The following is a 26728-nucleotide window of genomic DNA, read 5'->3' as shown; positions in this document are numbered from 1 at the left end:
TTGACTGATTCGGTGTGGTACCGCATTACTACGTGATTTAAACCAGGAAAAGGCCAGGATCTGGCCAACAAGTATGCGAGAAATGCGAAAGTACGAGCCAGATGAGGGCAAGTACCATACCTAACCGAGACATAACCGGCGTTATCCTCTAAAATATTAATCGCAACCAGGTTTAATTGCCTGTTTCGGTGTGGAACCACATTACGACGGGATACCAACCAGAAAAAGCCCTGGATCTGGCCAACAAGTATGCGAGAAATGCGAAAGTACGAGCCAGATGGGGGCAAATCCCAGATCTAACCGAGGCATAACCGGCGTTATCCTCTAAAATATTAATCGCAACCAGGATTAATTGACTGTTTCGGTGTGGTACCACATTACTACATTGTCCGGGACAGAAAACACCCAAGATCTGGCCAACAAGTACGCGATAATTGCGAAAGTATGATCCAGATGATTGCAAATACCAGAACTAACCCAGACATAACCAGCGTTATCCTCTAAGATATTAATCGCAACCAGGTTTAGTTGACTGTTTCGGTGTGGTACCGCATTACTACGTGATCTAAACCAGGAAAAGGCCAGGATCTGGCCAACAAGTATGCGAGAAATGCGAAAGTACGAGCCAGATGAGGGCAAGTACCAGACCTAACCGAGACATAACCGGCGTTATCCTCTAAAATATTAATCGCAACCAGCAATTCTATTGACTGTTTCGGTGTGGTACCACATTACTACGTGGTCGAAGCCGGAAAAAGGCCACGATCTGGCCAACAAGTATGCGAAAAATGCGAAAGTACGAGCCAGATGAGGGCAAATCCCTGACCTAACCAAGGCATAACCGGCGTTATCCTCCAAAAGATTCATCGCAACCAGGTTTAATTGACTGCTTCGGTGTGGAACCACATTACGACGGGATCCAAACCACAAGAAACCCAAGATCTGGCCAACGAGTTCGCGAAAATTGCGAAAGTATTAGCCTGATGATTGCATATACCAGAACTAACCCAGACATAACCAGCGTTATCCTCTAAAATATTAATCGCAACCAGGATTAATTGACTGTTTCGGTGTGGTACCGCATTACTACGTGATCTAAACCAGGAAAAGGCCAGGATCTGGCCAACAAGTATGCGAGAAATGCGAAGGTACGAGCCAGATGAGGGCAAATACCAGACCTAACCGAGATATAACCGGCGTTATCCTCTAAGATATTAATCGCAACCAGGTTTAATTGACTGTTTCAGTGTGGTACCAAATTACTACGTGGTTCACGCCAGAAAAACCCAAGATCTAGCCAACAAGTACGCGAGAAATTCGAAAGTACGAGCCAGATGAGGGCAAATCCCTGACCTAACCGAGACATAACCGGCGTTATCCTCCAAAATATTCATCGCAACCAGGTTTAATTGACTGCTTCGTTGTGGAACCACATTACGACGGGATCCAAACCACAAGAAACCCAAGATCTGGCCAACGAGTTCGCGAAAATTGCGAAAGTATGAGCCAGATGATTGCATATACCAGAACTAACCCAGACATAACCAGCGTTATCCTCTAAAATATTAATCGCAACCAGGATTAATTGACTGTTTCGGTGTGGTACCGCAATACTACGTGATACAGACCAGAAAAATGCCAGGATCTGGCCAACAAGTATGCGAAAAATGCGAAAGTACGAGACAGATGAGGGCAAATCCCAGACCTAACCGAGACATAACCGGCGTTATCCTCTAAAATATTAATCGCAACCAGGTTTAATTGACAGTTTCGGTGTGGTACCGCATTACTACGTGATCAAAACCAGGAAAAGGCCAGGATCTGGCCAACAAGTATGCGAGAAATGCGAAGGTACGAGCCAGATGATTGCAAATACCAGAACTAACCCAGACATAACCAGCGTTATCCTCTAAAATATTAATCGCAACCAGGTTTAATTGACTGTTTCGGTGTGGTACCGCAATACTACGTGATACAGACCAGAAAAATGCCAGGATCTGGCCAACAAGTATGCGAAAAATGCGAAAGTACGAGCCAGATGAGGGCAAATCCCTGACCTAACCGAGACATAACCGGCGTTATCCTCTAAAATATTAATCGCAACCAGGTTTAATTGACTGTTTCAGTGTGGTACCAAATTACTACGTGGTCCAAGCCAGAAAAAACCCAAGATCTGGCCAACAAGTACGCGATAATTGCGAAAGTATGATCCAGATGATCGCAAATACCAGAACTAACCCAGACATAACCAGCGTTATCCTCTAAAATATTAATCGCAACCAGGTTTAATTGACAGTTTCGGTGTGGTACCGCATTACTACGTGATCTAAACCAGGAAAAGGCCAGGATCTGGCCAACAAGTATGCGAGAAATGCGAAAGTACGAGCCAGATGAGGGCAAATACCAGACCTAACCGAGACATAACCGGCGTTGTCCTCTAAAATATTAATCGCAACCAGCTTCTATTGACTGTTTCGGTGTGGTACCACAATACTACGTGATCCAAGCCGGAAAAAGGCCACGATCTGGCCAACTAGTATGCGAAAAATGCGAAAGTACAAGCCAGATGAGGGCAAATCCCAGACCTAACCGAGACATAACCGGCGTTACCCTCTAAAATATTAATCGCAACCAGGATTAATTGACTGTTTCGGTGTGGAGCGTCATTATTACGGGATCCAAACCAGAAAAAGCTCAGGATCTAGCCAACAAGTAGGCGAAAAATGCGAAGGTACTAGCCAGATGAGGGCAAATCCCAGAACTAACCGAGACATAACCGGCGTTATCCTCCAAAATATTAAGCGCAACCATGTTTAATTGACTGTTACGGTGTGGTACCGCATTACTACGTGATCCAAACCAGAAAAAGTCCAGGATCTTGCCAACAAGTAGGTGGAAAATGCGAAGGTACGAGCCAGATGATTGCAAATACCAGAACTAACGCAGACATAACCAGCGTTATCCTCTAAAATATTAATCGCAACCAGCTTCTATTGACTGTAACGGTGTGGTACCACATTACTACGTGGTCCAAGCTGGAAAAAGGCCACGATCTGGCCAACAAGTATGCGAAAAATGCGAAAGTACTAGCCAGATGATTGCATATACCAGAACTAACCCAGACATAACCAGCGTTATCCTCTAAAATATTAATCGCAACCAGGATTAATTGACTGTTTCGGTGTGGTACCGCATTACTACGTGATCTAAACCAGGAAAAGGCCAGGATCTGGCCAACAAGTATGCGAGAAATGCGAAGGTACGAGCCAGATGAGGGCAAATACCAGACCTAACCGAGATATAACCGGCGTTATCCTCTAAGATATTAATCGCAACCAGGTTTAATTGACTGTTTCAGTGTGGTACCAAATTACTACGTGGTTCACGCCAGAAAAACCCAAGATCTAGCCAACAAGTACGCGAGAAATTCGAAAGTACGAGCCAGATGAGGGCAAATCCCTGACCTAACCGAGACATAACCGGCGTTATCCTCCAAAATATTCATCGCAACCAGGTTTAATTGACTGCTTCGTTGTGGAACCACATTACGACGGGATCCAAACCACAAGAAACCCAAGATCTGGCCAACGAGTTCGCGAAAATTGCGAAAGTATGAGCCAGATGATTGCATATACCAGAACTAACCCAGACATAACCAGCGTTATCCTCTAAAATATTAATCGCAACCAGGATTAATTGACTGTTTCGGTGTGGTACCGCAATACTACGTGATACAGACCAGAAAAATGCCAGGATCTGGCCAACAAGTATGCGAAAAATGCGAAAGTACGAGACAGATGAGGGCAAATCCCAGACCTAACCGAGACATAACCGGCGTTATCCTCTAAAATATTAATCGCAACCAGGTTTAATTGACAGTTTCGGTGTGGTACCGCATTACTACGTGATCAAAACCAGGAAAAGGCCAGGATCTGGCCAACAAGTATGCGAGAAATGCGAAGGTACGAGCCAGATGATTGCAAATACCAGAACTAACCCAGACATAACCAGCGTTATCCTCTAAAATATTAATCGCAACCAGGTTTAATTGACTGTTTCGGTGTGGTACCGCAATACTACGTGATACAGACCAGAAAAATGCCAGGATCTGGCCAACAAGTATGCGAAAAATGCGAAAGTACGAGCCAGATGAGGGCAAATCCCTGACCTAACCGAGACATAACCGGCGTTATCCTCTAAAATATTAATCGCAACCAGGTTTAATTGACTGTTTCAGTGTGGTACCAAATTACTACGTGGTCCAAGCCAGAAAAAACCCAAGATCTGGCCAACAAGTACGCGATAATTGCGAAAGTATGATCCAGATGATCGCAAATACCAGAACTAACCCAGACATAACCAGCGTTATCCTCTAAAATATTAATCGCAACCAGGTTTAATTGACAGTTTCGGTGTGGTACCGCATTACTACGTGATCTAAACCAGGAAAAGGCCAGGATCTGGCCAACAAGTATGCGAGAAATGCGAAAGTACGAGCCAGATGAGGGCAAATACCAGACCTAACCGAGACATAACCGGCGTTGTCCTCTAAAATATTAATCGCAACCAGCTTCTATTGACTGTTTCGGTGTGGTACCACAATACTACGTGATCCAAGCCGGAAAAAGGCCACGATCTGGCCAACTAGTATGCGAAAAATGCGAAAGTACAAGCCAGATGAGGGCAAATCCCAGACCTAACCGTGACATAACCGGCGTTACCCTCTAAAATATTAATCGCAACCAGGATTAATTGACTGTTTCGGTGTGGAGCGTCATTATTACGGGATCCAAACCAGAAAAAGCTCAGGATCTAGCCAACAAGTAGGCGAAAAATGCGAAGGTACTAGCCAGATGAGGGCAAATCCCAGAACTAACCGAGACATAACCGGCGTTATCCTCCAAAATATTAAGCGCAACCATGTTTAATTGACTGTTACGGTGTGGTACCGCATTACTACGTGATCCAAACCAGAAAAAGTCCAGGATCTTGCCAACAAGTAGGTGGAAAATGCGAAGGTACGAGCCAGATGATTGCAAATACCAGAACTAACGCAGACATAACCAGCGTTATCCTCTAAAATATTAATCGCAACCAGCTTCTATTGACTGTAACGGTGTGGTACCACATTACTACGTGGTCCAAGCTGGAAAAAGGCCACGATCTGGCCAACAAGTATGCGAAAAATGCGAAAGTACTAGCCAGATGATTGCATATACCAGAACTAACCCAGACATAACCAGCGTTATCCTCTAAAATATTAATCGCAACCAGGTTTAATTGACTGTTTCGGTGTGGTACCGCAATACTACGTGATACAGACCAGAAAAATGCCAGGATCTGGCCAACAAGTATGCGAAAAATGCGAAAGTACGAGCCAGATGATGGCAAATACCAGACCTAACCGAGACATAACCAGCGTCATCCTCTAAAATATTAATCGCAACCAGGTTTAATTGACAGTTTCGGTGTGGTACCGCATTACTACGTGATCTAAACCAGGAAAAGGCCAGGATCTGGCCAACAAGTATGCGAGAAATGCGAAAGTACGAGCCAGATGATGGCAAATACCAGACCTAACCGAGACATAACCAGCGTCATCCTCTAAAATATTAATCGCAACCAGGTTTAATGGACTGTTTCGGTGTGGTACTACATCACTACGTGGTCCAAGCCAGAAAAAGGCCAAGATCTCGACAACAAGTATGCGAGAAATGCAAAAGTACGTGCCAGATGAGGCCAAATCCCAGATCTAACCGAGACATAACCGGCGTTATCCTCTAAAATATTAATCGCAACCAGGTTTAATTGACTGTTTCAGTGTGGTACCAAATTACTACGTGATCCAAACCAGAAAAAGCCCAGGATCTTGCCAACAAGTAGGCGAAAAATGCGAAGGTACGAGCCTGATGATTGCAAATACCAGAGCTAACCGAGACATAACCAGCGTTATCCTCTAAAATACTAATCGGAACCTGCTTTAATTGACTGCTTCAGTGTGGCACCACACTACTACGTGATCCAAACCAGAAAAAGCCCAGGAACAGGCCACCCAGTATGCGACAAATGCGAAAGTACGAGCCAGATGAGGGCAAATACCAGACCTAACCGAAACATAACCGGCGTTGTCCTCTAAAATATTTACCGCAACCAGGTTTAATTGACTGTTTCGGTGTGGTACCGCAATACTACGTGATACAGACCAGAAAAATGCCAGGATCTGGCCAACAAGTATGCGAAAAATGCGAAAGTACGAGACAGATGAGGGCAAATCCCAGACCTAACCGAGACATAACCGGCGTTATCCTCTAAAATATTAATCGCAACCAGGTTTAATTGACTGTTTCGGTGTGGTACCGCATTACTACGTGATCTAAACCAGGAAAAGGCCAGGATCTGGCCAACAAGTATGCGAGAAATGCGAAAGTACGAGCCAGATGAGGGCAAATACCAGACCTAACCGAGACATAACCGGCGTTATCCTCTAAAATATTAATCGCAACCAGGATTAATTGACTGTTTCGGTCTGGTACCGCATTAGTACGTGATCCAAACCAGAAACAGCACAGGATCTGGCCAACAAGTAGGCGAAAAATGCGAAGGTACGAGCCAGATGATTGCAAATACCAGAACTAACCCAAACATAACCGGCGTTATCCTCCAAAATATTAACGGCAACCAGGTTTAATTGACTGTTACGGTGTGGCACCGCATTACTACGTGGTCGGGGCCAGAAAAAGGACAGGATCTGGCCAACAAGTATGCGAGGAATGCGAAAGTACAAGCCAGATAAGGGCAAATCCCAGACCTAACCCAGACATAACCGGCGTTATCCTCCAAAATATTAACCGCAACCAGGTTTAATTGACAGTTACGGTGTGGTACCGCATTACTACGTGATCCAAACCAGAAAAAACCCAAGATCTTGCCAACGAGTACGCGAAAATTGCGAAAGTATGAGCCAGATGATTGCAAATACCAGAACTAACCCAGACAAAACCAGCGTCATCCTCTAAAATATTAATCGCAACCAGGTTTAATTGACTGTTTCGGTGTGGTACCGCAATACTACGTGATACAGACCAGAAAAATGCCAGGATCTGGCCAACAAGTATGCGAGAAATGCGAAAGTACGAGCCAGATGAGGGCAAATACCAGACCTAACCGAGACCTAACCGGCGTTATCCTCTAAAATATTAATCGCAACCAGCTTCTATTGCCTGTTTCGGTGTGAAACGACATTACGACGGGATCCAAACCACAAAAAGCCCAAGATCTGGCCAACGAGTACGCGAAAATTGCGAAAGTATGAGCCAGATGATTGCAAATACCAGAACTAACCCAGACATAACCAGCGTCATCCTCTAAAATATTAATCGCAACCAGGTTTAATTGACTGTTTCGGTGTGGTACCACATCACTACGTGGTCCAAGCCAGAAAAAGGCCAGGATCTGGACAACAAGTATGCGAGAAATGCGAAAGTACGAGCCAGATGAGGGCGAATCCCTGACCTAACCGAGACATAACCGGCGTTATCCTCCAAAATATTCATCGCAACCAGGTTTAATTGACTGCTTCGGTGTGGAACCACATTACGACGGGATCCAAACCACAAGAAACCCAAGATCTGGCCAACGAGTACGCGAAAATTGCGAAAGTATGAGCCAGATGATTGCATATACCAGAACTCACACAGACATAACCATCGTTATCCTCTAAAATAATAATCGCAACCAGGATTAATTGACTGTTTCGGTGTGGTACCTCATCACTACGTGGTCCAAGCCAGAAAAAGGCCAGGATCTGGACAACATGTATGCGAGAAATGCGAAAGTACGTGCCAGATGAGGCCAAATCCCAGACCTAACCGAGACATAACCGGCGTTATCCTCTAAAATATTAATCGCAACCAGGTTTAATTGACTGTTTCAGTGTGGTACCAAATTACTACGTGGTCCAAGCCAGAAAAAAACCAAGATCTGGCCAACAAGTACGCGAAAATTGCGAAAGTATGATCCAGATGATTGCAAATACCAGAACTAACCCAGACATAACCAGCGTTATCCTCTAAAATATTAATCGCAACCAGGTTTAATTGACTGTTTCGGTGTGGTACCGCAATACTACGTGATACAGACCAGAAAAATGCCAGGATCTGGCCAACAAGTATGCGAAAAATGCGAAAGTACGAGACAGATGAGGGCAAATACCAGACCTAACCGAGACATAACCGGCGTTATCCTCTAAAATATTAATCGCAACCAGGTTTAATTGACTGTTTCAGTGTGGTACCAAATTACTACGTGGTCCAAGCCAGAAAAAACCCAAGATCTGGCCAACAAGTACGCGATAATTGCGAAAGTATGATCCAGATGATCGCAAATACCAGAACTAACCCAGACATAACCAGCGTTATCCTCTAAAATATTAATCGCAACCAGGTTTAATTGACAGTTTCGGTGTGGTACCGCATTACTACGTGATCTAAACCAGGAAAAGGCCAGGATCTGGCCAACAAGTATGCGAGAAATGCGAAAGTACGAGCCAGATGAGGGCAAATACCAGACCTAACCGAGACATAACCGGCGTTATCCTCTAAAATATTAATCGCAACCAGCTTCTATTGACTGTTTCGGTGTGGTACCACAATACTACGTGGTCCAAGCCGGAAAAAGGCCACGATCTGGCCAACTAGTATGCGAAAAATGCGAAAGTACAAGCCAGATGAGGGCAAATCCCAGACCTAACCGAGACATAACCGGCGTTACCCTCTAAAATATTAATCGCAACCAGGATTAATTGACTGTTTCGGTGTGGAGCGTCATTATTACGGGATCCAAACCAGAAAAAGCTCAGGATCTAGCCAACAAGTAGGCGAAAAATGCGAAGGTACTAGCCAGATGAGGGCAAATCCCAGAACTAACCGAGACATAACCGGCGTTATCCTCCAAAATATTAAGCGCAACCATGTTTAATTGACTGTTACGGTGTGGTACCGCATTACTACGTGATCCAAACCAGAAAAAGTCCAGGATCTTGCCAACAAGTAGGTGGAAAATGCGAAGGTACGAGCCAGATGATTGCAAATACCAGAACTAACCCAGACATAACCAGCGTTATCCTCTAAAATATTAATCGCAACCAGCTTCTATTGACTGTTTCGGTGTGGTACCACATTACTACGTGGTCCAAGCTGGAAAAAGGCCACGATCTGGCCAACAAGTATGCGAAAAATGCGAAAGTACTAGCCAGATGATTGCATATACCAGAACTAACCCAGACATAACCAGCGTTATCCTCTAAAATATTAATCGCAACCAGGTTTAATTGACTGTTTCAGTGTGGTACCGCAATACTACGTGATACAGACCAGAAAAATGCCAGGATCTGGCCAACAAGTATGCGAAAAATGCGAAAGTACGAGCCAGATGATGGCAAATACCAGACCTAACCGAGACATAACCAGCGTCATCCTCTAAAATATTAATCGCAACCAGGTTTAATTGACAGTTTCGGTGTGGTACCGCATTACTACGTGATCTAAACCAGGAAAAGGCCAGGATCTGGCCAACAAGTATGCGAGAAATGCGAAAGTACGAGCCAGATGATGGCAAATACCAGACCTAACCGAGACATAGCCGGCGTTATCCTGTAAAATATTGATCGGAACCAGGTTTAATTGACAGTTACGGTGTGGTACCGCATTACTACGTGATCCAAACCAGAAAAAGCCCAGGATCTTGCCAACAAGTAGGCGGAAAATGCGAAGGTACGAGCCAGATGATTGCAAATACCAGACATAACCAGCGTTATCCCCTAAAATATTAATCGCAACCAGGATTAATTGACTGTTTCGGTGTGAACCACATTACGACGGGATACAAACCAGAAAAAGCCCTGGATCTGGCCAACGAGTACGCGAAAATTGCGAAAGTATGAGCCAGATGATTGCAAATACCAGAACTAACCCAGACATAACCAGCGTCATCCTCTAAAATATTAATCGCAACCAGGTTTAATTGACTGTTTCGGTGTGGTGCCACATCACTACGTGGTCCAAGCCAGAAAAAGGCCAGGATCTGGACAACATGTATGCGAGAAATGGAAAAGTACGTGCCAGATGAGGCCAAATCCCAGACCTAACCGAGACATAACCGGCGTTATCCTCTAAAATATTAATCGCAAACAGGTTTAATTGACTGTTTCAGTGTGGTACCAAATTACTACGTGGTCCAAGCCAGAAAAAACCCAAGATCTGGCCAACAAGTACGCGATAATTGCGAAAGTATGATCCAGATGATTGCAAATACCAGTACTAACCCAGACATAACCAGCGTTATCCTCTAAAATATTAATCGCAACCAGGTTTAATTGACTGTTTCGGTGTGGTACCGCAATACTACGTGATACAGACCAGAAAAATGCCAGGATCTGGCCAACAAGTATGCGAGAAATGCGAAAGTACAAGCCAGATGAGGGCAAATACCAGACCTAACCGAGACATAACCGGCGTTATCCTCTAAAATATTAATCGCAACCAGGATTAATTGACTGTTTCGGTCTGGTACCGCATTAGTACGTGGTCCAAGCCAGAAAAAACCCAAGATCTGGCCAACAAGTACGCGATAATTGCGAAAGTATGATCCAGATGATCGCAAATACCAGAACTAACCCAGACATAACCAGCGTTATCCTCTAAAATATTAATCACAACCAGGTTTAATTGACTGATTCGGTCTGGTACCGCATCACTACGTGGTCGAAGCCGGAAAAAGGCCACGATCTGGCCAACAAGTATGCGAAAAATGCGAAAGTACGAGCCAGATGAGGGCAAATCCCTGACCTAACCGAGGCATAACCGGCGTGATCCTCCAAAATATTCATCGCAACCAGGTTTAATTGACTGCTTCGGTGTGGAACCACATTACGACGGGATCCAAACCACAAAAAACCCAAGATCTGGCCAACGAGTACGCGAAAATTGCGAAAGTATGAGCCAGATGATTGCAAATACCAGAACTAACCCAGACATAACCAGCGTTATCCTCTAAAATATTAATCGCAACCAGGTTTAATTGACTGTTTCGGTGTGGTACCGCAATACTACGTGATACAGACCAGAAAAATGCCAGGATCTGGCCAACAAGTATGCGAAAAATGCGAAAGTACGAGACATATGAGGGCAAATACCAGATCTAACCGAGACATAACCGGCGTTATCCTCTAAAATATTAATCGCAACCAGGTTTAATTGACTGCTTCAGTGTGGTACCAAATTACTACGTGGTCCAAGCCAGAAAAAACCCAAGATCTGGCCAACAAGTACGCGATAATTGCGAAAGTATGATCCAGATGAGGGCAAATACCAGACCTAACCGAGACATAACCGGCGTTATCCTCTAAAATATTAATCGCAACCAGGTTTAATTGACAGTTTCAGTGTGGTACCAAATTACTACGTGTGCAAGCCAGAAAAAACCCAAGATCTGGCCAACAGGTACGCGATAATTGCGAAAGTATGATCCAGATGATTGCAAATACCAGAACTAACCCAGACATAACCAGCGTTATCCTCTAAAATATTAATCACAACCAGGTTTAATTGACTGATTCGGTCTGGTACCGCATTAGTACGTGGTCCAAGCCAGAAAAAACCCAAGATCTGGCCAACAAGTACGCGATAATTGCGAAAGTATGATCCTGATGATTGCAAATACCAGAACTAACCCAGACATAACCAGCGTTATCCTCTAAAATATTAATCGCAACCAGGTTTAATTGACTGTTTCGGTGTGGTACCGCAATACTACGTGATACAGACCAGAAAAATGCCAGGATCTGGCCAACAAGTATGCGAGAAATGGAAAAGTACGTGCCAGATGAGGCCAAATCCCAGACCTAACCGAGACATAACCGGCGTTATCCTCTAAAATATTAATCGCAACCAGGTTTAATTGACTGTTTCGGTGTCGTACCAAATTACTACGTGGTCCAAGCCAGAAGAAACCCAAGATCTGGCCAACAAGTACGCGATAATTGCGAAAGTATGATCCAGATGATTGCAAATACCAGAACTAACCCAGACATAACCAGCGTTATCCTCTAAAATATTAATCGCAACCAGGTTTAATTGACTGTTTCGGAGTGGTACCGCAATACTACGTGATACAGACCAGAAAAATGCCAGGATCTGGCCAACAAGTATGCGAGAAATGCGAAAGTACGAGCCAGATGAGGGCAAATACCAGACCTAACCGAGACATAACCGGCGTTATCCTCTAAAATATTAATCGCAACCAGGATTAATTGACTGTTTCGGTCTGGTACCGCATTAGTACGTGGTCCAAGCCAGAAAAAACCCAAGATCTGGCCAACAAGTACGCGATAATTGCGAAAGTATGATCCAGATGATTGCAAATACCAGAACCAACCCAGACATAACCAGCGTTATCCTCTAAAATATTAATCGCAACCAGGATTAATTGACTGTTTCGGTGTGGAACCACATTACGACGGGATACAGACCAGAAAAATGCCAGGATCTGGCCAACAAGTATGCGAAAAATGCGAAAGTACGAGACAGATGAGGGCAAATCCCAGTCCTAACCGAGACATAACCGGCGTTATCCTCCAAAATATTAACCGCAACCAGTTTTAATTGCCTGTTTCGGCGTGGTACCACATTACTACATTGTCCGGGCCAGAAAAAGGCCAGGATCTGGCCAACAAGTATGCGAAAAATGCGAAAGTACGAGACAGATGAGGGCAAATCCCAGTGCTAACCGAGACATAACCGGCGTTATCCTCGAAAATATTCATCGCAACCAGGTTTAATTGACTGCTTCGGTGTGGAACCACATTACGACGGGATCCAAACCACAAAAAACCCAAGATCTGGCCAACGAGTTCGCGAAAATTGCGAAAGTATGAGCCAGATGATTGCAAATCCCGGACCTAACCTAGAAACAACCGGCGTTATCCTCTAAAATATTAATCGCAACCTGGCTTAATTGACTGTTTCGGTGTGGTACCGCATTACTACGTGATCTAACCCAGGAATAGGCCAGGATCTGGCCAACAAGTATGCGAGAAATGCGAAAGTACGAGCCAGATATGGGCAAATCCCAGACCTAACCCAGACATAACCGGCGTTATCCTCTAAAATATTAATCGCAACCAGTTCTAATTGCCTGTTTCGGCGTGGTACCACATTACTACATTGTCCGGGCCAGAAAAAGGCCAGGATCTGGCCAACAAGTATGCGAAAAATGCGAAAGTACGAGACAGATGAGGGCAAATCCCAGACCTAACCGAGGCATAACCGGCGTTATCCTCTAAAATATTAATCGCAACCAGCTTTTATTGACTGTTTCAGTGTGGTACCACATTACTACGGGATCCAAATCAGAAATAGGCCAGGATCTGGCCAACAAGTATGCGAAATACGCGAAAGTACGAGACAGATGACGGCAAATCCTAGACCTAACCGAGACATAACCGCCGTTATCCTCTAAAACATTAATCGCAACCAGGTTTAATTGACTGTTTCGGTGTGGTACCGCATTACTACGTGATACAGGCCAGAAAAAGGCCAGGATCTGGCCAACAAGTATGCGAAAAATGCGAAAGTACGTGACAGATGAGGGCAAATCCCAGACCTAACCTAGAAATAACCGGCGTTATCCTCTAAAATATTAATCGCAACCTGGCTTAATTGACTGTTTCGGTGTGGTACCGCATTACTACGTGATCTAACCCAGGAATAGGCCAGGATCTGGCCAACAAGTATGCGAGAAATGCGAAAGTACGAGCCAGATATGGGCAAATCCCAGACCTAACCCAGACATAACCGGCGTTATCCTCTAAAATATTAATCGCAACCAGTTCTAATTGCCTGTTTCGGCGTGGTACCACATTACTACATTGTCCGGGCCAGAAAAAGGCCAGGATCTGGCCAACAAGTATGCGAAAAATGCGAAAGTACGAGACAGATGAGGGCAAATCCCAGTCCTAACCGAGACATAACCGGCGTTATCCTCCAAAATATTCATCGCAACCAGGTTTAATTGACTGCTTCGGTGTGGAACCACATTACGACGGGATCCAAACCACAAAAAACCCAAGATCTGGCCAACGAGTACGCGAAAATTGCGAAAGTATGAGCCAGATGATTGCAAATACCAGAACTAACCCAGACATAACCAGCGTCATCCTCTAAAATATTAATCGCAACCAGGTTTAATTGACTGTTTCGGTGTGGTACCACATCACTACGTGGTCCAAGCCAGAAAAAGGCCAGGATCTGGACAACAAGTATGCGAGAAATGGAAAAGTACGTGCCAGATGAGGCCAAATCCCAGACCTAACCGAGACATAACCGGCGTTATCCTCTAAAATATTAATCGCAACTAGGATTAATTGACTGTTTCGGTCTGGTACCGTTTTAGTACGTGGTCCAAGCCAGAAAAAACCCAAGATCTGGCCAACAAGTACGCGATAATTGCGAAAGTATGATCCTGATGATTGCAAATACCAGAACTAACCCAGACATAACCAGCGTTATCCTCTAAAATATTAATCGCAACCAGGTTTAATTGACTGTTTCGGTGTGGTACCGCAATACTACGTGATACAGACCAGAAAAAGGCCAGGATCTGGACAACATGTATGCGAGAAATGCGAAAGTACGTGCCAGATGAGGCCAAATCCCAGACCTAACCGAGACATAACCGGCGTTATCCTCTAAAATATTAATCGCAACCAGGTTTAATTGACTGTTTCAGTGTGGTACCAAATTACTACGTGGTCCAAGCCAGAAAAAAACCAAGATCTGGCCAACAAGTACGCGAAAATTGCGAAAGTATGATCCAGATGATTGCAAATACCAGAACTAACCCAGACATAACCAGCGTTATCCTCTAAAATATTAATCGCAACCAGGTTTAATTGACTGTTTCGGTGTGGTACCGCAATACTACGTGATACAGACCAGAAAAATGCCAGGATCTGGCCAACAAGTATGCGAAAAATGCGAAAGTACGAGACAGATGAGGGCAAATACCAGACCTAACCGAGACATAACCGGCGTTATCCTCTAAAATATTAATCGCAACCAGGTTTAATTGACTGTTTCAGTGTGGTACCAAATTACTACGTGGTCCAAGCCAGAAAAAACCCAAGATCTGGCCAACAAGTACGCGATAATTGCGAAAGTATGATCCAGATGATCGCAAATACCAGAACTAACCCAGACATAACCAGCGTTATCCTCTAAAATATTAATCGCAACCAGGTTTAATTGACAGTTTCGGTGTGGTACCGCATTACTACGTGATCTAAACCAGGAAAAGGCCAGGATCTGGCCAACAAGTATGCGAGAAATGCGAAAGTACGAGCCAGATGAGGGCAAATACCAGACCTAACCGAGACATAACCGGCGTTATCCTCTAAAATATTAATCGCAACCAGCTTCTATTGACTGTTTCGGTGTGGTACCACAATACTACGTGGTCCAAGCCGGAAAAAGGCCACGATCTGGCCAACTAGTATGCGAAAAATGCGAAAGTACAAGCCAGATGAGGGCAAATCCCAGACCTAACCGAGACATAACCGGCGTTACCCTCTAAAATATTAATCGCAACCAGGATTAATTGACTGTTTCGGTGTGGAGCGTCATTATTACGGGATCCAAACCAGAAAAAGCTCAGGATCTAGCCAACAAGTAGGCGAAAAATGCGAAGGTACTAGCCAGATGAGGGCAAATCCCAGAACTAACCGAGACATAACCGGCGTTATCCTCCAAAATATTAAGCGCAACCATGTTTAATTGACTGTTACGGTGTGGTACCGCATTACTACGTGATCCAAACCAGAAAAAGTCCAGGATCTTGCCAACAAGTAGGTGGAAAATGCGAAGGTACGAGCCAGATGATTGCAAATACCAGAACTAACCCAGACATAACCAGCGTTATCCTCTAAAATATTAATCGCAACCAGCTTCTATTGACTGTTTCGGTGTGGTACCACATTACTACGTGGTCCAAGCTGGAAAAAGGCCACGATCTGGCCAACAAGTATGCGAAAAATGCGAAAGTACTAGCCAGATGATTGCATATACCAGAACTAACCCAGACATAACCAGCGTTATCCTCTAAAATATTAATCGCAACCAGGTTTAATTGACTGTTTCAGTGTGGTACCGCAATACTACGTGATACAGACCAGAAAAATGCCAGGATCTGGCCAACAAGTATGCGAAAAATGCGAAAGTACGAGCCAGATGATGGCAAATACCAGACCTAACCGAGACATAACCAGCGTCATCCTCTAAAATATTAATCGCAACCAGGTTTAATTGACAGTTTCGGTGTGGTACCGCATTACTACGTGATCTAAACCAGGAAAAGGCCAGGATCTGGCCAACAAGTATGCGAGAAATGCGAAAGTACGAGCCAGATGATGGCAAATACCAGACCTAACCGAGACATAGCCGGCGTTATCCTGTAAAATATTGATCGGAACCAGGTTTAATTGACAGTTACGGTGTGGTACCGCATTACTACGTGATCCAAACCAGAAAAAGCCCAGGATCTTGCCAACAAGTAGGCGGAAAATGCGAAGGTACGAGCCAGATGATTGCAAATACCAGACATAACCAGCGTTATCCCCTAAAATATTAATCGCAACCAGGATTAATTGACTGTTTCGGTGTGAACCACATTACGACGGGATACAAACCAGAAAAAGCCCTGGATCTGGCCAACGAGTACGCGAAAATTGCGAAAGTATGAGCCAGATGATTGCAAATACCAGAACTAACCCAGACATAACCAGCGTCATCCTCTAAAATATTAATCGCAACCAGGTTTAATTGACTGTTTCGGTGTGGTGCCACATCACTACGTGGTCCAAGCCAGAAAAAGGCCAGGATCTGGACAACATGTATGCGAGAAATGGAAAAGTACGTGCCAGATGAGGCCAAATCCCAGACCTAACCGAGACATAACCGGCGTTATCCTCTAAAATATTAATCGCAAACAGGTTTAATTGACTGTTTCAGTGTGGTACCAAATTACTACGTGGTCCAAGCCAGAAAAAACCCAAGATCTGGCCAACAAGTACGCGATAATTGCGAAAGTATGATCCAGATGATTGCAAATACCAGTACTAACCCAGACATAACCAGCGTTATCCTCTAAAATATTAATCGCAACCAGGTTTAATTGACTGTTTCGGTGTGGTACCGCAATACTACGTGATACAGACCAGAAAAATGCCAGGATCTGGCCAACAAGTATGCGAGAAATGCGAAAGTACAAGCCAGATGAGGGCAAATACCAGACCTAACCGAGACATAACCGGCGTTATCCTGTAAAATATTAATCGCAACCAGGATTAATTGACTGTTTCGGTCTGGTACCGCATTAGTACGTGGTCCAAGCCAGAAAAAACCCAAGATCTGGCCAACAAGTACGCGATAATTGCGAAAGTATGATCCAGATGATCGCAAATACCAGAACTAACCCAGACATAACCAGCGTTATCCTCTAAAATATTAATCACAACCAGGTTTAATTGACTGATTCGGTCTGGTACCGCATCACTACGTGGTCGAAGCCGGAAAAAGGCCACGATCTGGCCAACAAGTATGCGAAAAATGCGAAAGTACGAGCCAGATGAGGGCAAATCCCTGACCTAACCGAGGCATAACCGGCGTGATCCTCCAAAATATTCATCGCAACCAGGTTTAATTGACTGCTTCGGTGTGGAACCACATTACGACGGGATCCAAACCACAAAAAACCCAAGATCTGGCCAACGAGTACGCGAAAATTGCGAAAGTATGAGCCAGATGATTGCAAATACCAGAACTAACCCAGACATAACCAGCGTTATCCTCTAAAATATTAATCGCAACCAGGTTTAATTGACTGTTTCGGTGTGGTACCGCAATACTACGTGATACAGACCAGAAAAATGCCAGGATCTGGCCAACAAGTATGCGAAAAATGCGAAAGTACGAGACATATGAGGGCAAATACCAGATCTAACCGAGACATAACCGGCGTTATCCTCTAAAATATTAATCGCAACCAGGTTTAATTGACTGCTTCAGTGTGGTACCAAATTACTACGTGGTCCAAGCCAGAAAAAACCCAAGATCTGGCCAACAAGTACGCGATAATTGCGAAAGTATGATCCAGATGAGGGCAAATACCAGACCTAACCGAGACATAACCGGCGTTATCCTCTAAAATATTAATCGCAACCAGGTTTAATTGACAGTTTCAGTGTGGTACCAAATTACTACGTGTGCAAGCCAGAAAAAACCCAAGATCTGGCCAACAGGTACGCGATAATTGCGAAAGTATGATCCAGATGATTGCAAATACCAGAACTAACCCAGACATAACCAGCGTTATCCTCTAAAATATTAATCACAACCAGGTTTAATTGACTGATTCGGTCTGGTACCGCATTAGTACGTGGTCCAAGCCAGAAAAAACCCAAGATCTGGCCAACAAGTACGCGATAATTGCGAAAGTATGATCCTGATGATTGCAAATACCAGAACTAACCCAGACATAACCAGCGTTATCCTCTAAAATATTAATCGCAACCAGGTTTAATTGACTGTTTCGGTGTGGTACCGCAATACTACGTGATACAGACCAGAAAAATGCCAGGATCTGGCCAACAAGTATGCGAGAAATGGAAAAGTACGTGCCAGATGAGGCCAAATCCCAGACCTAACCGAGACATAACCGGCGTTATCCTCTAAAATATTAATCGCAACCAGGTTTAATTGACTGTTTCGGTGTCGTACCAAATTACTACGTGGTCCAAGCCAGAAGAAACCCAAGATCTGGCCAACAAGTACGCGATAATTGCGAAAGTATGATCCAGATGATTGCAAATACCAGAACTAACCCAGACATAACCAGCGTTATCCTCTAAAATATTAATCGCAACCAGGTTTAATTGACTGTTTCGGAGTGGTACCGCAATACTACGTGATACAGACCAGAAAAATGCCAGGATCTGGCCAACAAGTATGCGAGAAATGCGAAAGTACGAGCCAGATGAGGGCAAATACCAGACCTAACCGAGACATAACCGGCGTTATCCTCTAAAATATTAATCGCAACCAGGATTAATTGACTGTTTCGGTCTGGTACCGCATTAGTACGTGGTCCAAGCCAGAAAAAACCCAAGATCTGGCCAACAAGTACGCGATAATTGCGAAAGTATGATCCAGATGATTGCAAATACCAGAACTAACCCAGACATAACCAGCGTTATCCTCTAAAATATTAATCGCAACCAGGATTAATTGACTGTTTCGGTGTGGAACCACATTACGACGGGATACAGACCAGAAAAATGCCAGGATCTGGCCAACAAGTATGCGAAAAATGCGAAAGTACGAGACAGATGAGGGCAAATCCCAGTCCTAACCGAGACATAACCGGCGTTATCCTCCAAAATATTAACCGCAACCAGTTTTAATTGCCTGTTTCGGCGTGGTACCACATTACTACATTGTCCGGGCCAGAAAAAGGCCAGGATCTGGCCAACAAGTATGCGAAAAATGCGAAAGTACGAGACAGATGAGGGCAAATCCCAGTGCTAACCGAGACATAACCGGCGTTATCCTCGAAAATATTCATCGCAACCAGGTTTAATTGACTGCTTCGGTGTGGAACCACATTACGACGGGATCCAAACCACAAAAAACCCAAGATCTGGCCAACGAGTTCGCGAAAATTGCGAAAGTATGAGCCAGATGATTGCAAATCCCGGACCTAACCTAGAAACAACCGGCGTTATCCTCTAAAATATTAATCGCAACCATGTTTAATTGACTGTTTCGGTGTGGTACCGCAATACTACGTGATACAGACCAGAAAAATGCCAGGATCTGGACAACAAGTATGCGAAAAATGCGAAAGTACGAGACAGATGAGGGCAAATCCCAGACCTAACCGAGGCATAACCGGCGTTATCCTCTAAAATATTAATCGCAACCAGCTTTTATTGACTGTTTCAGTGTGGTACCACATTACTACGGGATCCAAATCAGAAATAGGCCAGGATCTGGCCAACAAGTATGCGAAATACGCGAAAGTACGAGACAGATGACGGCAAATCCTAGACCTAACCGAGACATAACCGCCGTTATCCTCTAAAACATTAATCGCAACCAGGTTTAATTGACTGTTTCGGTGTGGTACCGCATTACTACGTGATACAGGCCAGAAAAAGGCCAGGATCTGGCCAACAAGTATGCGAAAAATGCGAAAGTACGTGACAGATGAGGGCAAATCCCAGACCTAACCTAGAAATAACCGGCGTTATCCTCTAAAATATTAATCGCAACCTGGCTTAATTGACTGTTTCGGTGTGGTACCGCATTACTACGTGATCTAACCCAGGAATAGGCCAGGATCTGGCCAACAAGTATGCGAGAAATGCGAAAGTACGAGCCAGATATGGGCAAATCCCAGACCTAACCCAGACATAACCGGCGTTATCCTCTAAAATATTAATCGCAACCAGTTCTAATTGCCTGTTTCGGCGTGGTACCACATTACTACATTGTCCGGGCCAGAAAAAGGCCAGGATCTGGCCAACAAGTATGCGAAAAATGCGAAAGTACGAGACAGATGAGGGCAAATCCCAGTCCTAACCGAGACATAACCGGCGTTATCCTCCAAAATATTCATCGCAACCAGGTTTAATTGACTGCTTCGGTGTGGAACCACATTACGACGGGATCCAAACCACAAAAAACCCAAGATCTGGCCAACGAGTACGCGAAAATTGCGAAAGTATGAGCCAGATGATTGCAAATACCAGAACTAACCCAGACATAACCAGCGTCATCCTCTAAAATATTAATCGCAACCAGGTTTAATTGACTGTTTCGGTGTGGTACCACATCACTACGTGGTCCAAGCCAGAAAAAGGCCAGGATCTGGACAACAAGTATGCGAGAAATGGAAAAGTACGTGCCAGATGAGGCCAAATCCCAGACCTAACCGAGACATAACCGGCGTTATCCTCTAAAATATTAATCGCAACTAGGATTAATTGACTGTTTCGGTCTGGTACCGTTTTAGTACGTGGTCCAAACCACAAGAAACCCAAGATCTGGCCAACGAGTACGCGAAAATTGCGAAAGTATGAGCCTGATGATTGCATATACCAGAACTAACCCAGACATAACCAGCGTTATCCTCTAAAATAATAATCGCAACCAGGTTTAATTGACTGTTTCAGTGTGGTACCAAATTACTACGTGGTCCAAGCCAGAAAAAACCCAAGATCTGGCCAACATGTACGCGATAATTGCGAAAGTATGATCCAGATGATCGCAAATACCAGAACTAACCCAGACATAACCAGCGTTATCCTCTAAAATATTAATCGCAACCAGGTTTAATTGACTGTTTCGGTGTGGTACCGCAATACTACGTGATACAGACCAGAAAAAACCCAAGATCTGGCCAACAAGTACGCGATAATTGCGAAAGTATGATCCTGATGATTGCAAATACCAGAACTAACCCAGACATAACCAGCGTCATCCTCTAAAATATTAATCGCAACCAGGTTTAATTGACTGTTTCGGTGTGGTACCACATCACTACGTGGTCCAAGCCAGAAAAAGGCCAGGATCTGGACAACAAGTATGCGAGAAATGGAAAAGTACGTGCCAGATGAGGCCAAATCCCAGACGTAACCGAGACATAACCGGCGTTATCCTCTAAAATATTAATCGCAACTAGGATTAATTGACTGTTTCGGTCTGGTACCGTTTTAGTACGTGGTCCAAACCACAAGAAACCCAAGATCTGGCCAACGAGTACGCGAAAATTGCGAAAGTATGAGCCTGATGATTGCATATACCAGAACTAACCCAGACATAACCAGCGTTATCCTCTAAAATAATAATCGCAACCAGGTTTAATTGACTGTTTCAGTGTGGTACCAAATTACTACGTGGTCCAAGCCAGAAAAAACCCAAGATCTGGCCAACATGTACGCGATAATTGCGAAAGTATGATCCAGATGATCGCAAATACCAGAACTAACCCAGACATAACCAGCGTTATCCTCTAAAATATTAATCGCAACCAGGTTTAATTGACTGTTTCGGTGTGGTACCGCAATACTACGTGATACAGACCAGAAAAATGCCAGGATCTGGCCAACAAGTATGCGAAAAATGCGAAAGTACGAGACATATGAGGGCAAATACCAGATCTAACCGAGACATAACCGGCGTTATCCTCTAAAATATTAATCGCAACCAGGTTTAATTGACTGCTTCAGTGTGGTACCAAATTACTACGTGGTCCAAGCCAGAAAAAACCCAAGATCTGGCCAACAAGTACGCGATAATAGCGAAAGTATGATCCAGATGAGGGCAAATACCAGACCTAACCGAGACATAACCGGCGTTATCCTCTAAAATATTAATCGCAACCAGGTTTAATTGACTGTTTCAGTGTGGTACCAAATTACTACGTGTGCAAGCCAGAAAAAACCCAAGATCTGGCCAACAGGTACGCGATAATTGCGAAAGTATGATCCAGATGATTGCAAATACCAGAACTAACCCAGACATAACCAGCGTTATCCTCTAAAATATTAATCACAACCAGGTTTAATTGACTGATTCGGTCTGGTACCGCATTAGTACGTGGTCCAAGCCAGAAAAAACCCAAGATCTGGCCAACAAGTACGCGATAATTGCGAAAGTATGATCCTGATGATTGCAAATACCAGAACTAACCCAGACATAACCAGCGTTATCCTCTAAAATATTAATCGCAACCAGGTTTAATTGACTGTTTCGGTGTGGTACCGCAATACTACGTGATACAGACCAGAAAAATGCCAGGATCTGGCCAACAAGTATGCGAGAAATGGAAAAGTACGTGCCAGATGAGGCCAAATCCCAGACCTAACCGAGACATAACCGGCGTTATCCTCTAAAATATTAATCGCAACCAGGTTTAATTGACTGTTTCGGTGTCGTACCAAATTACTACGTGGTCCAAGCCAGAAGAAACCCAAGATCTGGCCAACAAGTACGCGATAATTGCGAAAGTATGATCCAGATGATTGCAAATACCAGAACTAACCCAGACATAACCAGCGTTATCCTCTAAAATATTAATCGCAACCAGGTTTAATTGACTGTTTCGGAGTGGTACCGCAATACTACGTGATACAGACCACAAAAATGCCAGGATCTGGCCAACAAGTATGCGAGAAATGCGAAAGTACGAGTCGGATGAGGGCAAATACCAGACCTAACCGAGACATAACCGGCGTTATCCTCTAAAATATTAATCGCAACCAGGATTAATTGACTGTTTCGGTCTGGTACCGCATTAGTACGTGGTCCAAGCCAGAAAAAACCCAAGATCTGGCCAACAAGTACGCGATAATTGCGAAAGTATGATCCAGATGATTGCAAATACCAGAACTAACCCAGACATAACCAGCGTTATCCTCTAAAATATTAATCGCAACCAGGTTTAATTGACTGTTTCGGTGTGGTACCGCAATACTACGTGATACAGACCAGAAAAATGCCAGGATCTGGCCAACAAGTATGCGAGAAATGCGAAAGTACGAGCCAGATGAGGGCAAATACCAGACCTAACCGAGACAAAACCGGCGTTATCCTCTAAAATATTAATCGCAACCAGGATTAATTGACTGTTTCGGTGTGGAACCACATTACGACGGGATACAGACCAGAAAAATGCCAGGATCTGGCCAACAAGTATGCGAAAAATGCGAAAGTACGAGACAGATGAGGGCAAATCCCAGTCCTAACCGAGACATAACCGGCGTTATCCTCCAAAATATTAACCGCAACCAGTTTTAATTGCCTGTTTCGGCGTGGTACCACATTACTACATTGTCCGGGCCAGAAAATGGCCAGGATCTGGCCAACAAGTATGCGAAAAATGCGAAAGTACGAGACAGATGAGGGCAAATCCCAGTGCTAACCGTGACATAACCGGCGTTATCCTCGAAAATATTCATCGCAACCAGGTTTAATTGACTGCTTCGGTGTGGAACCACATTACGACGGGATCCAAACCACAAAAAACCCAAGATCTGGCCAACGAGTTCGCGAAAATTGCGAAAGTATGAGCCAGATGATTGCAAATCCCGGACCCAACCTAGAAACAACCGGCGTTATCCTCTAAAATATTAATCGCAACCATGTTTAATTGACTGTTTCGGTGTGGTACCGCAATACTACGTGATACAGACCAGAAAAATGCCAGGATCTGGACAACAAGTATGCGAAAAATGCGAAAGTACGAGACAGATGAGGGCAAATCCCAGACCTAACCGAGGCATAACCGGCGTTATCCTCTAAAATATTAATCGCAACCAGCTTTTATTGACTGTTTCAGTGTGGTACCACATTACTACGGGATCCAAATCAGAAATAGGCCAGGATCTGGCCAACAAGTATGCGAAATACGCGAAAGTACGAGACAGATGACAGCAAATCCTAGACCTAACCGAGACATAACCGCCGTTATCCTCTAAAACATTAATCGCAACCAGGTTTAATTGACTGTTTCGGTGTGGTACCGCATTACTACGTGATACAGGCCAGAAAAAGGCCAGGATCTGGCCAACAAGTATGCGAAAAATGCGAAAGTACGTGACAGATGAGGGCAAATCCCAGACCTAACCTAGAAATAACCGGCGTTATCCTCTAAAATATTAATCGCAACCTGGCTTAATTGACTGTTTCGGTGTGGTACCGCATTACTACGTGATCTAACCCAGGAATAGGCCAGGATCTGGCCAACAAGTATGCGAGAAATGCGAAAGTACGAGCCAGATATGGGCAAATCCCAGACCTAACCCAGACATAACCGGCGTTATCCTCTAAAATATTAATCGCAACCAGTTCTAATTGCCTGTTTCGGCGTGGTACCACATTACTACATTGTCCGGGCCAGAAAAAGGCCAGGATCTGGCCAACAAGTATGCGAAAAATGCGAAAGTACGAGACAGATGAGGGCAAATCCCAGTCCTAACCGAGACATAACCGGCGTTATCCTCCAAAATATTCATCGCAACCAGGTTTAATTGACTGCTTCGGTGTGGAACCACATTACGACGGGATCCAAACCACAAAAAACCCAAGATCTGGCCAACGAGTACGCGAAAATTGCGAAAGTATGAGCCAGATGATTGCAAATACCAGAACTAACCCAGACATAACCAGCGTCATCCTCTAAAATATTAATCGCAACCAGGTTTAATTGACTGTTTCGGTGTGGTACCACATCACTACGTGGTCCAAGCCAGAAAAAGGCCAGGATCTGGACAACAAGTATGCGAGAAATGGAAAAGTACGTGCCAGATGAGGCCAAATCCCAGACCTAACCGAGACATAACCGGCGTTATCCTCTAAAATATTAATCGCAACTAGGATTAATTGACTGTTTCGGTCTGGTACCGTTTTAGTACGTGGTCCAAGCCAGAAAAAACCCAAGATCTGGCCAACAAGTACGCGATAATTGCGAAAGTATGATCCAGATGATTGCAAATACGAGAACTAACCCAGACATAACCAGCGTTATCCTCTAAAATATTAATCGCAACCAGGTTTAATTGACTGTTTCGGTGTGGTACCGCAATACTACGTGATACAGACCAGAAAAATGCCAGGATCTGGCCAACAAGTATGCGAGAAATGCGAAAGTACGAGCCAGATGGGAGCAACTACCAGGCCTAACCCGGACATAACCGGCGTTATCCTCTAAAATATTAATCGCAACCAGCGATTCTATTGACTGTTTCGGTGTGGTACCACATTACTACGTGATCAAACCAGAAACAGCACTGGATCTGGCCAATAAGTATGCGAGAAATGCGAAAGTACGAGCCAGATAAGGGCAAATACCAGACCTAACCCAGACATAACCGGCGTTATCCTCCAAAATATTAACCGCAACCAGGTTTAATTGACTGTTACGGTGTGGTACCGCATTACTACGTGATCCAAACCACAAAAAGCCCAGGATCTTGCCAACAAGTAGGCGGAAAATGCGAAGGTACGAGCCAGATGATTGCAAATACCAGACCTAACCGAGACATAACCGGCGTTATCCTCTAAAATATTAATCGCAACCAGGTTTAATTGCCTGTTTCGGCGTGGTACCACATTACTACGTGGTCCGGGCCAGAAAACGGCCAGGATCTGGCCCACAAGAATGCGAGAAATGCGAATGGACGAGCCAGATGAGGGCAAATCCCAGGTCCAACCGAGATATAACCGGCGTTATCCTCTAAAATATTAATCTAACCCAGGTTTAATTGACTGTTTCGGTGTGGTACCGCATTACTACGTGATCCAAACCAGAAACAGCCCAGGATCTGGCCAACAAGTATGCGAGAAATACGAAAGTACGAGCCAGATGAGGGCAAATCCCTGACCTAACCGAGACATAACCGGCGTTATCCTCCAAAATATTCATCGCAACCAGGTTTAATTGACTGCTTCGGTGTGGAACCACATTACGACGGGATCCAAACCACAAGAAACCCAAGATCTGGCCAACGAGTACGCGAAAATTGCGAAAGTATGAGCCTGATGATTGCATATACCAGAACTAACCCAGACATAACCAGCGTTATCCTCTAAAATAATAATCGCAACCAGGTTTAGTT

Source organism: Colletes latitarsis, unplaced genomic scaffold, assembly GCF_051014445.1.
Source record: "Colletes latitarsis isolate SP2378_abdomen unplaced genomic scaffold, iyColLati1 scaffold0006, whole genome shotgun sequence".
NCBI classification, from domain to species: Eukaryota; Metazoa; Arthropoda; class Insecta; order Hymenoptera; family Colletidae; genus Colletes; species Colletes latitarsis.
This window is presented reverse-complemented; position numbering follows the sequence as displayed.